Source organism: Lissotriton helveticus, chromosome 6 (assembly GCF_964261635.1).
Source record: "Lissotriton helveticus chromosome 6, aLisHel1.1, whole genome shotgun sequence".
NCBI lineage: Eukaryota > Metazoa > Chordata > Amphibia > Caudata > Salamandridae > Lissotriton > Lissotriton helveticus.
In genome coordinates, this window is record NC_136067.1 from 962,826,187 (window position 1) to 962,839,604 (window position 13,418).

Consider the following 13,418-nt stretch of genomic DNA (forward strand, 5'->3'; position numbering starts at 1 on the left):
AACTTACAACAACAGTTACTGCAGTGTCGTGTGCAAAAGCGGCAAAACGACAAAATGGTGTTTAAACTTCTAATAAGCCTAGGCTAATAAACCAATGTGCGCAAACAAGGCCCTGCCTTCACTACACCCTCCCTTGATCGGAAAAAGCACAAACAGTAGGGGAATTTTGGAAGGCAGAGTTCAAGTTCGAATGAGACAGAACCAAGTTCAACATTTTGCCAAACTGGATAATTGGGATTAAAATTCTGAATTAGTAACCACAAAAAATGTAAAAACCCAGCAGGTGTTGTATAGTGTCCAACACATGTCATGTGTAGAAAAGAGAAACAAAAATGAATAAAAAATCATGAGTCTAGTACGTGTCTATGAAGCAAAAAAAAAAAAGAAAGTGTCGCTTCAATCCAACAGCGTATAGGCACAGTATGTTGCAATCGCCTCCAATAGGAAGTCGTTGTTATCATCAGAGAACATTTCAGCCATCCAATATAGTAACGGAAAAGAACACACATGTTCCTCAACAGCCGGAGCCTCTATCAGAAGACAACTAGGGTGTTCTTCAAGATAACTGCGTGTCAGAAAGTCCATATGTTCAATTACCTAGGAATCCATGTGCTGTTGCGCAGGCCATTATTCCAATACCAGAACAGTCTAACTCATGAGCAACTAAGGGATTCATTAGTAGATCATAATCAGGGTTAGGAGACACTGTGTTGCAGAGACACAAATCCAGAGCCCATTCAAAACCGCAATCCAGGCAATGGAAGACAGGCTGCACGCATGTAAAGTATGAAAACTGGAAAGATAATCCATACGCCACACTCAAGGTAGCCAGCGGTAGCAAACAACAGGACTGGTAACCAGCTCTACTGTCTGTCTGGGTGAGTGATCAAAATCCCCGTAATAGGTGAGTGCTACAAAGGTTAGAGGGATAGGTTACCAAACAATCGCACAAGTCCCCATAAGAAGGGAACACCTAAGGTAATGATAATTTCTCCCTGAGCACTTCAACATAAAATCAAACAAGTGTATAAACAAATATGACTAAGCAATATCAATTAGGGTGCCAACAGTACAAATACAATTGCTCCAATGTCCAAATAATATTTCTCTGTATATTTAATTGTTAGATCCAAAGGTGAGTCCTCTTCAATTCCAGAGGAATCTTCACTTCTCAGAATAGGCAATTATACAGTTCCAAGGTTTAGTGGTTGTCATCACAAAAACGCAGCCATTATACAGATCCAAGGTTTAGTGGTTGTCATCACAAAACACAGCCAACACGTGTTTCGTCATGCAAAATTCAAATGCATCATGACTTCCTCAGGGCTCATGAGCCATTTATTTACTCATGGTTATATAGCCTTTTATCTGAATTTTAAAATGACCCAAAGTCTCAAAATCATTTGTCACTGTAAATCCTAATTGTTGAAATCTCCCTTCAAGCGACTCTAAGTACTTGAGGATCCAAAATAGCAGTTTCTTGACAAAAACACTCCAATCTAGTGGTCTTATAATTTTCTATTGTCCATTCAGTATTCTTCCAAATTATTATGTCGGGGATTATAGTCCTCGTTGTATCGTAGTCTCAAAGTCCAAATATTAGGGAATCCACGAGTACGTGTTCGGTTCCCGTTCTGTGCACTCTCTCCTCATGTACGAGTCATAATGTGGCACGCCTTGGATCTGTATAATGGCTGCCTTTTTGTGATGACAACTACTAAACCTTGGAACTGTATAATTGCCTATTCTGAGAAGTGAAGATTCCTGAGGACTTGAAGAGGACTCACCTTTGGATCTAACAATTAAATATACAGAGAAATATTATTTGGACATTGGAGCAATTGTATTTGTACTGTTGGCACTCTAATTGATATTACCTAGTCGGATTTGTTTAAACGCTTGTTTGATTTTATGTTGAAGTGCTCAGGGAGAAATTATCATAGCCAGGTGTAGCGTTCCATAGTATTCAAGCATCCGGTTACGAAGCTAGAACAGCCGGGGCATGTTGTCGTGTGACACAGATAGTGCAGCCATTTTTGAGCAAGCAAATTAACAGCAGTACACCGGCAGCCAAGGCGAGAATTAACAGTAAACCGACAAAGAGGCTGGAAAAAATAGAATGAAAAAATGCCGGTATCACACCAGATTGAGGGGCCGATTATGATGGCGGACGGACTTGAGTCCGTCCGCCACCATAGAGTAGGAGGGACCGTCCGCAGGGGCAGCGGCGGTCCCTCCATACAGATTAGGATGTGACCGCCAGGGTGGCGGTCACATCTTCTATTTTTAACATTGCGGCGGGTGGAGCTTCAAGCTGCACCCGCCGCAATGTTAAAAATGCATGCACAGCATTTGCGTGCACAAAGCGGCAGGCACCGCGCGGTGCCTGCCGCTTTGTTCACGCAAATGCAGGGGGGTACCATAGGTACCCCCCATGTGCACCCCCCACCCCCCCTTCACCCAGGGGGCCCGCAACGGGCCCCCGAAGTGAAGGTCCGTATGCTTTTCCACGGCGGAAAAGCCGCTGTGGAAAAGCATACTTTTTACTCCATCCTAATATGGCTGGCGACGTCTGATAGACACCGCCAGCCATGTTACAGCTTATCCGCCGCGGTTGTATGTCGGCGGCGGAAAAGCGGCGGACTGAAACCAGGACCCACCAGCCATCCTAATGTGGCGGTGGGTCTTTGGTGGGTCCGCAGAGGATTTTCCGCATCCTCCGGGCCGGCGGTGGCTTCCGCCGGCCCGGAGGATGTGGAAAATCCTCCATCATAATGAGCCCTATAGTTTGGAATGAGGTCACAAGGCCAGAACTTACTAATTCAAAAAAGTGTGCCAAGCCCGTGGTCGACGAGGCATTAAATGTAGTGTGAATCAAAGCACCGAAATGCAGGGGGAGATCAGTATTCAAAAGGGCATGTACCTCTGTGCGAGTGTTTGTCACGTGCAGGACAAATGTTTCACACGAAGATGTAAGGGCTACTTCTTCTTGAGACAAAAGAGCTCTTATTCGACTCATCTTGTTGAACTCTGCTTTCAAGGTCAGAATGGAAGACCAGATGGAGACATCAAGCTTCTCATGTGGAGGAGGGAATAGCACATTTTTGTAACAGACTACACATTGGGAAACAGTCACAATGTACGGTATCCCTGCCAGCATACCACAGCAATCTTCATTATTTAATAGCAAATAACTACCATTTGCTAGCAATGTGAAAGTCTGCGTTATAGCCGGGACAGGATTTCCTTTTAAAATACAGGGTAAATTTGGTGCGTCAGAATTACAAGAGCCATGCAATTGGATGTTCCTGCAAACTAATGAGTGATCAGGTGTTGAAGTGCAATCTTCACCCTTTAAGTAAACTTCTTTACCCTCCCTCAGGCATGTAAATGTAAATGTACATGTATTTATATAGCGCAAATCACCGACACAGTATCTAAGCGCTTGCTTAGGGAACCCGTCCTAGTATTCCCCTGTGAGATACCCCGGCAGGGTATCCACAAGGTGAAAGCCAGGCATCCCGCCGCGAGGGGCTGTAGTGGAGATTAAGCAAGCTATTGCCCAGAGTCGCAGAGTGTGACCCCGTGAGTCGAGTAGGCACTGGAGCGAGAATTATCGAGTCCGTGAAATTTTAGAGCCCGTGACCCGCCGAGGCGGGGAATCGAACCCTGGTCCACGGCCGTTCTCAGCTTCCGGGTCTGCCGCCTCTAACCACTGAGCCACGCTTCTCCACCATATATAGGTTAATTACAGAGACCAAACTTCACGGAGAAAGGCACTTCTCAAAGGTTCATATCTGCCTATGGCATAGTACTTCATACATGAATCGAATTTTAATAAGATAAAGGCAATGCTATTAACCCATGAATGAGCCATACAGCTGAATTATATGCCACAGAAAATGGTAAAGGTTCCAGTTTTTCAGTATGCAAAAGTGAGTACGTAGCATCCTTCATAGACATAAATTGTTGCATAAAATTAAACGGTAAAAATAATGAAGAGTTATTCATGTAGTCCCATTGAACTTTACCAGCCTTTAACAATTGTAATGTCCAAGCAAATTGCATAATGGAGCACAATTAATTTTGACCATGGTACAAAACAGACACTTCTTCCTGTACGATATCAATAACAGATGACACAATATTATCCAATGTGTAAATTCGGGAAGAAAGGGTGTTAATGTTATTATCAACAACTGCAAGCACTTTTTCTAAATTAGCCTGGTCAATAGCACACAATCTAGATGCTGCTACTATTTGAGATAGCTTCCAAACTTCATTATAAACAGCATATAATCCCTAAATAAATCTTTTCGACCTGCCACCTGCAGGGCCTTTAACAAAATCATTTAGATCAACATCTTCAGTTAATTTGGACAAATGGAGCTTAACTGACGCTAAGGTGGAATGTTTGAGCCAACTTTGACATCATTTGCGTACCAAATATGTAGGAACAGTGTGGTCACTTTCAAAACGAGGATCACCCCTAACCTGTGTGCAGCCCGGGGCCAGACCCAGAAAACGATGTTGGCACAGATCTGAACTTTTTTGCCATAACAACCAACCTCGGGAATCAAAACTGGAAATATTGTAGGAGGAATAAGCTATTAGAGCTTGTAACTCAGCAAGGGACTTATCAGTGTGATTGTACCATGTAGGGTATTGTCCCAACTCAGTAATGGAAGGAGCATTTAATTTTTTAGACGTTGCCAATCCAAAGCAGGTGGTTTGTGAAATAGTCGAATTCAGAAACAACATATGGTTCGGGATGAGACATCACGATGCAAAGCCTCAGTGCCTTGTACCTGCCAGCCTTTAGAACCCCAAACAGATTTAAGATCAACAGTGTCTTTCCACAGCTCATAGCCCCCTATAGCCAATTGGTCGATAAAGGACTTCAAATACAATAATTCAGTGTGGGTAAGTCTAACTTTGGAAGAGAACTTAGCAGTCATCTTAAAATAAAATGCCTCAGGATTGGACTGATTAAAATCAGTAAAATAAGTAAACTTTTTCAAAAGAGTTTTTGAGCTGCCCTCAATGGGAGCAGGACAATGCTCCCATTGTGTGTAATTAACCACATTTCTAAATGTGTTTGCTTTGTGCAGAAAATGATTGCCATAATGCTGGTAGCAAAATAAATCAGCATAATTCGCAGAGTCTAAATACAAATATCCAGCATCATAATCAGCATAATATTTCAAATCAGAAAACAGAGCCTCCATGGCTTGGACATCCCAATCATCGGAGCGTATATTTTGTTTAACCACATCCCCCATTGAAACACGTAGAACATTGGGAACATTAATAACCTCTGTTGGGCCGTGTATCTGGAATATAACAGCATCCCATACAATCCCATCTAAAACGGGCCAAGCTGTGATGTTAACAAAAGTCTGGTCCCTCTTCATGATGTGAGATGAGGGGTGGGGTGCCAAAGTTCCATCAATTAGTCTAATTGTAGATCTTTCTTTAACATAATGTCCATTCACAAAACGGAAAAAATACACCACAAATCCAATTGACATGAATAAAAAAAAAATTAAAAGCACTAGCCAAATGTAAGTCCATGGAGGTATAAAAAAATGTATCTGAAGCCAAACAGCAAAAATAGAGATTTTTGATGGGGACTTGGATGTAGTAGAGTCAGTGTCAAATGAAAAACCTGACTAGTTAACTGCAGATGTTTGCAAATCAGGCATCGACAAGCCTGTGGGGTAAGTATACTCAGTATCATTAAGGGCATGACCAGCCGGTGGATTCAATAAAGCATGATTAATGGCAGGCATCTCGATGGCAACGTCAGGCCTGGTGTTACTCGCGGGAGCCAAAACAGAATTTCTCAGCATCGCTGGACAAGAGACGGCAGGTGTCATACTAAGAAGAATCGGCCACTCGCTGTAATTTGACATTGTCAATGGAGATGTACCTGTTTTAATTGCGCCCAGGAAGTGGAAGTAAAATGACTGTTCTTGTGCCCTGCATGCCAAGTACAGGAACTGGTGTTCGATATGAGGGGCCAAACTCCTCCTTGTTCTCCACCTTCTCACGGACCAGACGCCGCCATGTCTAGACCCTGAAGGTCTGGAACAAACATTTTGATGCCAAAGAGCATTTCGTATTGGTCCGCCCACCCAGAGACCTTCCAGGGAGATTATTAAGTGCACGTTGTACGCTATATAGATCCGCTCCACAACACTATTGCCCTAAGGCCTGTATGGAGACGAAAATTTGACTTGGACCCCTAATGAACACATGGCATCCTTGTACACCTTAGAGGCGAACGCGGGACCCTGGTCTGAATGAAGGGTGCCACATGTAAAAAATCCCACAAAGACACGCAAATCCCTGATGACAGTGCGGGCATCAGCACTCCTTTGTGGCCACACCCAAACAAAGCGCGTGCATGAATCAACTGCAACTAAGATATACTTATACGCAGTATCAGATGAAAAAGGAACGCAGTGATCTAAATTAACACAACCCAGTGTTTTATTAGATATGTACAACTGTGTATTGGGTGGGCACGCAGCAGTTGAAGGTTTAATCTGCTGGCATATGTCACAATGATGGACATAATCACTTGTCTGTTTGTACAATCTGCGCCACCAGTAACGCTGTTGTAGGAGAGATACAGTAGCTTACACGCCGGCATTAGTCAAGGCCATGCCCTCATGAGCCACGGTTATCAAAGCCTGCCTGCAGTCCACGTTGGGAATCAACCTGTCACCAACGTCGTTAATTTTCACATAGGGAACTTTATCAGGACTAAAATGATAAGAGTATTTAGAAGGGAAACCTCTAGGGTAATTACCTCCCTTCTCTGTTGCGGCAATAGCTGGCAAGATGTCATCATCAATCTTACTTGCAGAACGTGTAACTGCTGCCACTAAGTATGTCGCAACTGCGGTCTTGGCTGCTTCATCAGCAAGACTGTTGCCAACAGCGTGTACCCCTACACGCTGGTGATCAAGAGTATGAATTACAAACACGAGTGGCAGCCGTTCTTTAAGCTCGGCCATTCTAACCCATATCATTTTGTGTTTAATCGTGCTACCCTTGGAATCACGATAGTCATTCTGAGTCCAAAAGAATACATTTTCGTTGTAAGACTGTACACAGTAGTAAGAGTCACTCACAATAAGAGTAGTCACAGTAGGGTCAGCGTACTCCAGTGCAAGCTCCAGAGCACGGAGCTCTGCCAATTGGGTGGTACAGTCCCCCAATGTCTGTGTATGCACGATATCGGATTTGAACTCTCCATTTACCATAGTACCAACCACTATTGCGCAGACCGCTGAAAACGCATTCTTTGACCCCTTTGCTGGTTGCGCCGACCCGTCTGTGTAAATGATCCAATGATTATACTCTCGGGTAACGCGGTCAAGGACGGGCTGGACCCAACCACTACTTCAATACCAGTCACCCCCCCCCCATGGAGCCTATTCCAGATAATCGTGTCCCTTTGGTGCCACGGGTAATTATTAACAATCATACAGGGATAAAGGAAGCTGTCTCTGTTGGTGCTGTGGCTCAAGACAATTGCTACGTAATGAATGTACCCAGTATCCCATCAACCCAGCATACAGCTGATAATGGTCAAATTAAGAATCAGAGAACTGCCCAGAAAAAAGGGTCAGAAAAGAGGAAATAAGCGGGAAAAGGACCCTAAAAACCCTGTACAGTCTGGTGATTCAGCAATAGCAAGTAATCTAGAGTCTACTATACGGGACATGTTGGAGGATTTCTTTTCTACGCGGCTTGAGCTGGTACTAACTAGTATACCAAAGGGAGAACTTGAATCTACAGACACCCTCTTAGCATACACAAAAAAATGGTGTAACCAGAACTGCTCGGGTGGGACTGAAATCTCTTCAAATATTATAATGGCAAGACGGGTGGGGTGGCTGGGGAGTACACAAAAGGCAATCAAAGGGGATTGTGTTATAGTGACTTTTAACAATCCCAGCCACCCGCCCCGGATGCTGTGGGATGCCTCTGAGCTGAAGAGTGAAGAGGGAAATATCAGGGCAGTTCCGTTAGGATATTTTTATCCTCCCACAAGAGGGGTCAAGGGTTACCTTAAAACAGTTTCTGGTTGCAGTAATACCCCGGGTATTATAGATCGTTGTCCCTATAATAGATTCATTAGGGAATATCGCCCGGATAGAAATAGCTTGGGGTATACCACCTCACCTAAATCCTCGTGCCCCCAGGTAATTATGAGAAAGGATTCACTAGTTTTATCTAATAGGTTCTCGCCTTTGTCTCAGTTAAACGACATTGATTGACTAGGTGCCAATCATGAGAAGCCCCGTTCTTCTCTCACACAAAGTGACCATATCATTGAGGGTAATGACATGGAACATAGCAGGGCTACGGTCTAAAACGGACGACCAATATTGGCTTAAATTCATTGTAGCCCATGAGGTTGTCGCCTTCCAAGAGACCTGGGACCAGAAAAATGACTTTTGGGCAGATGGTTTTAAGTCCTACACCAAGCCAGCTCTTCCAACTCCTGCAGGGAGAGCCAAGGGGGGGTTGATGTTCCTTATTTCAGTGAGACTGAAGGGTACAGTTAAAATATTAGATTGTGCCTCCCCAAATTGTCTTATAGCGGAGATTACTACCTCCAGGCAAAACTCTGATAATAAATGTTTATAATTCAGAAGAGAATGAGCAATGTAATGAACATCTCTGCTACTTGACACAGTTTTTAGAAACTTATAAAGCACAGCAAACCACTTTTGTTTATTTTATTCTCATGGGGGATTTTAACACCCATTTATGTAAACTTAACTGCTGTATAAAGGCATCCCAAGGCCCTGCGCATGCCTCGTTACCTCATTTTGAACACTCACATAAGGGGGAGGCTCCGGAAGAGCTTCTAGCATCTGTTGATCTCTATGAACCTAGTTTCGTTGATGCTAGGGAGAGGGTCATAACATTTAAAGGCTGAGATAGTGAGACGATCATTGATTTCATTTTCCTATCTCCTGTCTTACTAAGGCATGTATTTTTCTGCAATGCTGTATACTCCCCATTTAGTGATCATAACCCGGTGATATTACAGCTAGATCACGGTTTTGATCTTAGAGACACTACGGCAATTAACAAAGGCCCAACTAATGTCACAACTCAAAACCAGGGGAGGACGTTAACATGGACAAAAATAGTCCCAGAGCTCCTTTTTGATAGCTTAATGATAAAGGCTAACGAAGAAATTCAAAAATGTATTGACTGTTCCACTGCGGGGGAGGACATTATCGTAGCCTTTGAAAGTATCTGTAAACAGATTGTCCAGGAATTAACAGTCCCCTTTAAGCCCAAACCTAACAAGATAAAATGATGGTTTGATTCGAAATGTTCGAGGGCTCATCAAAACTTGATAAAAGCACTGAAAACCAAACCCAGAAATAAAATAATGATAACTGGCGTCAGAAAGGAATATAAACAAATTATATTAACTCGTAAAAATGAAATTAAAACTGAGGCATGGGAGAGTTTGATGGATAAAGATGTTCTTAGGGACAGTACTAAATTTTGGTCAATCGTAAACAGCCCATTGTTTTCAGGCGAAGAGAATGGTTTATTGGAAATTAATATTCCAGAAGAGGAGTGGTTGACCCACTTTGAAAATATATATGCCAGTAATGATGTAATTGAACCATTTACACCTCCAACCAGTAGTACTCCCTCCTCTAGATTAGTGTTCAATGTTGTGGATGTGGAACGAGCAATAATTGAATCCTCAAGTAATAAGGCCGCAGGCCCGGACGGCGTCCCTGCCGATCTTTATAAAAGTAATCCCAAATTGTGGGCCAAAATTTTAACAAATGTTTTTAACTCTTCTGTTGTTTTAGGGCTTCCTGCATCTTGGGCCCACTCTATTATTATTCCCGTATTCAAAAAAGGACAAAGATGGGACCCAAGATGTTATAGGCCCATTTCTTTAATAGATTCGTCCGTCAAGATATTGGGAAAAGTCATTGTTTATAAAATGTCAGAGTGGGTGACAGACAATAGAATCATGTCTGACCTTCAATACGGTTTTAGAACCGGCAGAATTACTGAAGATCAGTGCCTAAACCTGTATTTGCTAACTAATAAATACACTATAGCATCCAGGGGGTCTATTTATCTAGGCTTCATGGACCTATCCACAGCATTCGATCTAGTAAATAGATTGAAGCTGTGGACGCTTTTATTAGATTTGGGCTTTGATCCCTGCCTGGTCTATTTCCTGGCAGACCTACTCAGGGATCTACTAGCATCAGTTAAGATGTCCCACGAGGGTCTTTGCACACGTCACTTTAAATCTGGTAGGGGGGTCAGACAAGGGTGCATTCTGACCCCTCTACTTTTTACTCTGAACATCAATGCTTTAGATAAATCCCTGGACACTGCTACACTGGACGTTCCACGTATAGGGGACAGTTCCATCCCGGTCCTCCTATACGCGGACGATGCGGTCCTATTAGCCCGCACCCCGATAGGCCTACAGAGGCTATTGAATGCCTTTGGGGAGTTCATGGACTCTCTGGATTTGGCCGTAAACAGTGCAAAATCACATACAATGTCCATGAGGTTATGCAAGATTAAATCAAGGACTTTTTACTGTAAGGGTGCGGAAGTAAAAAGGGTGAAGGTGTTTACCTGCCTGGGGGTCCTGTTTGACGAGCGATGCTCCTGGGCCCCCAAGTTTGTAGCGAAAAAAACCGCCCTAGGAAGATCAAAACAAGCAGTCCAAAGCTTTGCACAGCGGTTAGGGGGAAGGCCCTGTGAAGCGATTCTTTCTATTTTTAAAGCAAAATGCTTGGCAGCAGCACTGTATGGAGCGGCTATATGGGGGTATAAACATGTGAATGAATGACAAAAGGTGGGGAAAAAAAATGTGCGCTCTCTTCTATCTATCCATCAATCCTCACCCACGTTTGCTACTCACCAGGAGCTGGGGATGGGGTATTTGTCTGACCAGATTAGTTTGTCCCCCCTCATTTGTTGGCTGAAGACCTGGCTTAACCCTGAATTAGTTTTAAATCGTCAGATTTTAAAAGATTGTCTCAGGTTGGAAAAGAGGAATGAAATACAGTGGTTCTTGTACGTAAACAAAATGTTAGTGAAACTTGGGCGCCCAGATTTATTGGAAAACCCAGATGGTATTGTGAAGGGGGACATCGACTGGGTTAAAGAGCATATCCTGCCTCTAAGGTCTCAGGAAAGGGAGGCGGAGGAATTTAAAAAAAACTCTTGTGAGAGCTCATTTTTTATTAGTTACGACCCCATCGATTGAGCCCTATTTAAAGTTGGTAACAAGGCCATTCCACCGCTTGCTGCTAATTAAATTCCGTTCCAACTTGATTCACTTTTTACTGGGATCTTATGAAGGGTGGAGTAAGCCGGAGGATATAGCCTTCTGTAATTGTGACAGCAGCTCATTGCAAGATACTTTGCATTTTACACTTTTCTGTGGATATTATCATAAAATTAGAATGAAATGTATAATACCACTTTTTAAGGGTAAGGGGTTTTTCTAGGCTAAACCCGCTTTATTCTATCTACAACTCCTGGATAACCCCTGGAACATTTTTAACATTGCAAGTTATTTTGTAGCAGCTGTACTGCTGAGAAAATTAAGATGTTTAAATATGACTCATTGTTGAATCCCTACTTTTTTTAACTGTATTTCATGGTTTTTTATCATCCTCGCCAATTTTTTTTAATAATTTTGTTATCCTAAATGTATTCATTGAAACCTATTGCATGAATTGTGTGACTTGATTGTGTATCTTTTATGATTTTAATTATTCGATTAAAGTGGTTTTGACTTGACTTGACTTGACTACAATGTAAATCCTCCAGCGGGCGCATGGTCAGAGGAGCAGGATGAACAAATTCATTCTGCAAGTACTCTTGAGTCTGCAAGGAGGAATACAAAATTAATGTGACATCCGGAGATGTCAAGGGCTTGGCCCATTGTATCAACCGAGGATGCAAAGCTTTTGAATTTGGTACACTGGCTTTCGTCACTGCCTCCAAAGCAGGATACAGTGTAACAACCAACATGCGTTTCCCCTGCGACAGTGCATGTTCTTTCTGAATCACCATTTGCACTGCAGTCAAAACGTTTTCCACAGAGAATTGCATTTCAGCCGAAGTGTACAAGTGTGACTTGTAAGCAATAGGGATAGTGTCACCCTCATTAAAAGTCAGGTGTGTGAAACCTACTGCCCCAGGCACAATTCTTATTACCAGGTTGGTGTGGTTGTCACAGGTGAGTAAGAATTTAGATTCTAGAATATCAGTTTGCAAAGATTGCAAAAATGCAGAATGTTCAGGCAGCCAGCAAGACTTGGAGTATGCAGGTTGTACCAAGGCATAAAGCGGCTTGATACGCTGGGCATAATCGGGAATGTAAGTACGCCCAAAATTCAAAAAGCCCAGCAAAGATTGTAGCTTTTTCAGCGTTCTGCGCATTTCTCCAGGAAGAGAGGAGCCAAACCTCAACCTTCATTGTTGAGCTCATAGCCCAAGAACAACACTGTAAACTCTGCAATGAGAGATTTTGCAAAGTCAAATTTGTAACCGAAGTCTGCAAAAATACAGATGATGCGGTCAACGCAACACAGATGCGGCCATAATTTGTCGTGTGTGAGATAAATGTCATCCACATACCAGCATGCATCAGGGTTGAGTCTCTCCAAAAAAAAGACAATGCGGGCGGCAAAGACGCCTGGACTGTTCTTATAGTCCATAGCTAATCTTCGGAACTGTTTTTGTTTGCCGCCACAGGGAAAAGCTGTCCATTGACTACTAATCGGGGACAGGTTATGGCTAAAAAAGCCATTGGATATGTCAAGTGTGGTCTTAAACCTTTTGCACATGAGACTATCCACAAGGGCAGAACTGTGAGTATTCTGTACCGCTTAGGTCCGACAATGGGAGTTTAAGTGCCGGTAATCAAATACCAAACGGTACGAGCCATCAGACTTGGTCACAGTAAAAAGAGGGTTATTCATCGGAGACACACATGTTTCAATCACACCTTGATATTCCAATTGGTCAAGGATTTATGCAATGGGAGCTTTCGCTTCACATCACATGGGATACTGGGGTTGAGGCTGTGGCATAGACCACAATGGAATCTCATGGCTGGGTGAAAATTTGTCCCATCCACATTGAGTACGGTACACTGCCGGTGCAAGCACCTTAGCCCACTCTTCTGCAAAATGCAGGGCCTTCTCCTTTCGCACTGAATGTGCAAAAGCAGGGAAGATCACCTTCTACCCTTGTGGAGTGGCCAGAATGAAAGGTGGGGGGGTCAATCTACTTCTGCCAACAAAATGTCATAGGTAGTCATAAGATTTTCCCAAAATACCTCTTTTATAGTACATTGTATGTCACCTTCAATCAAA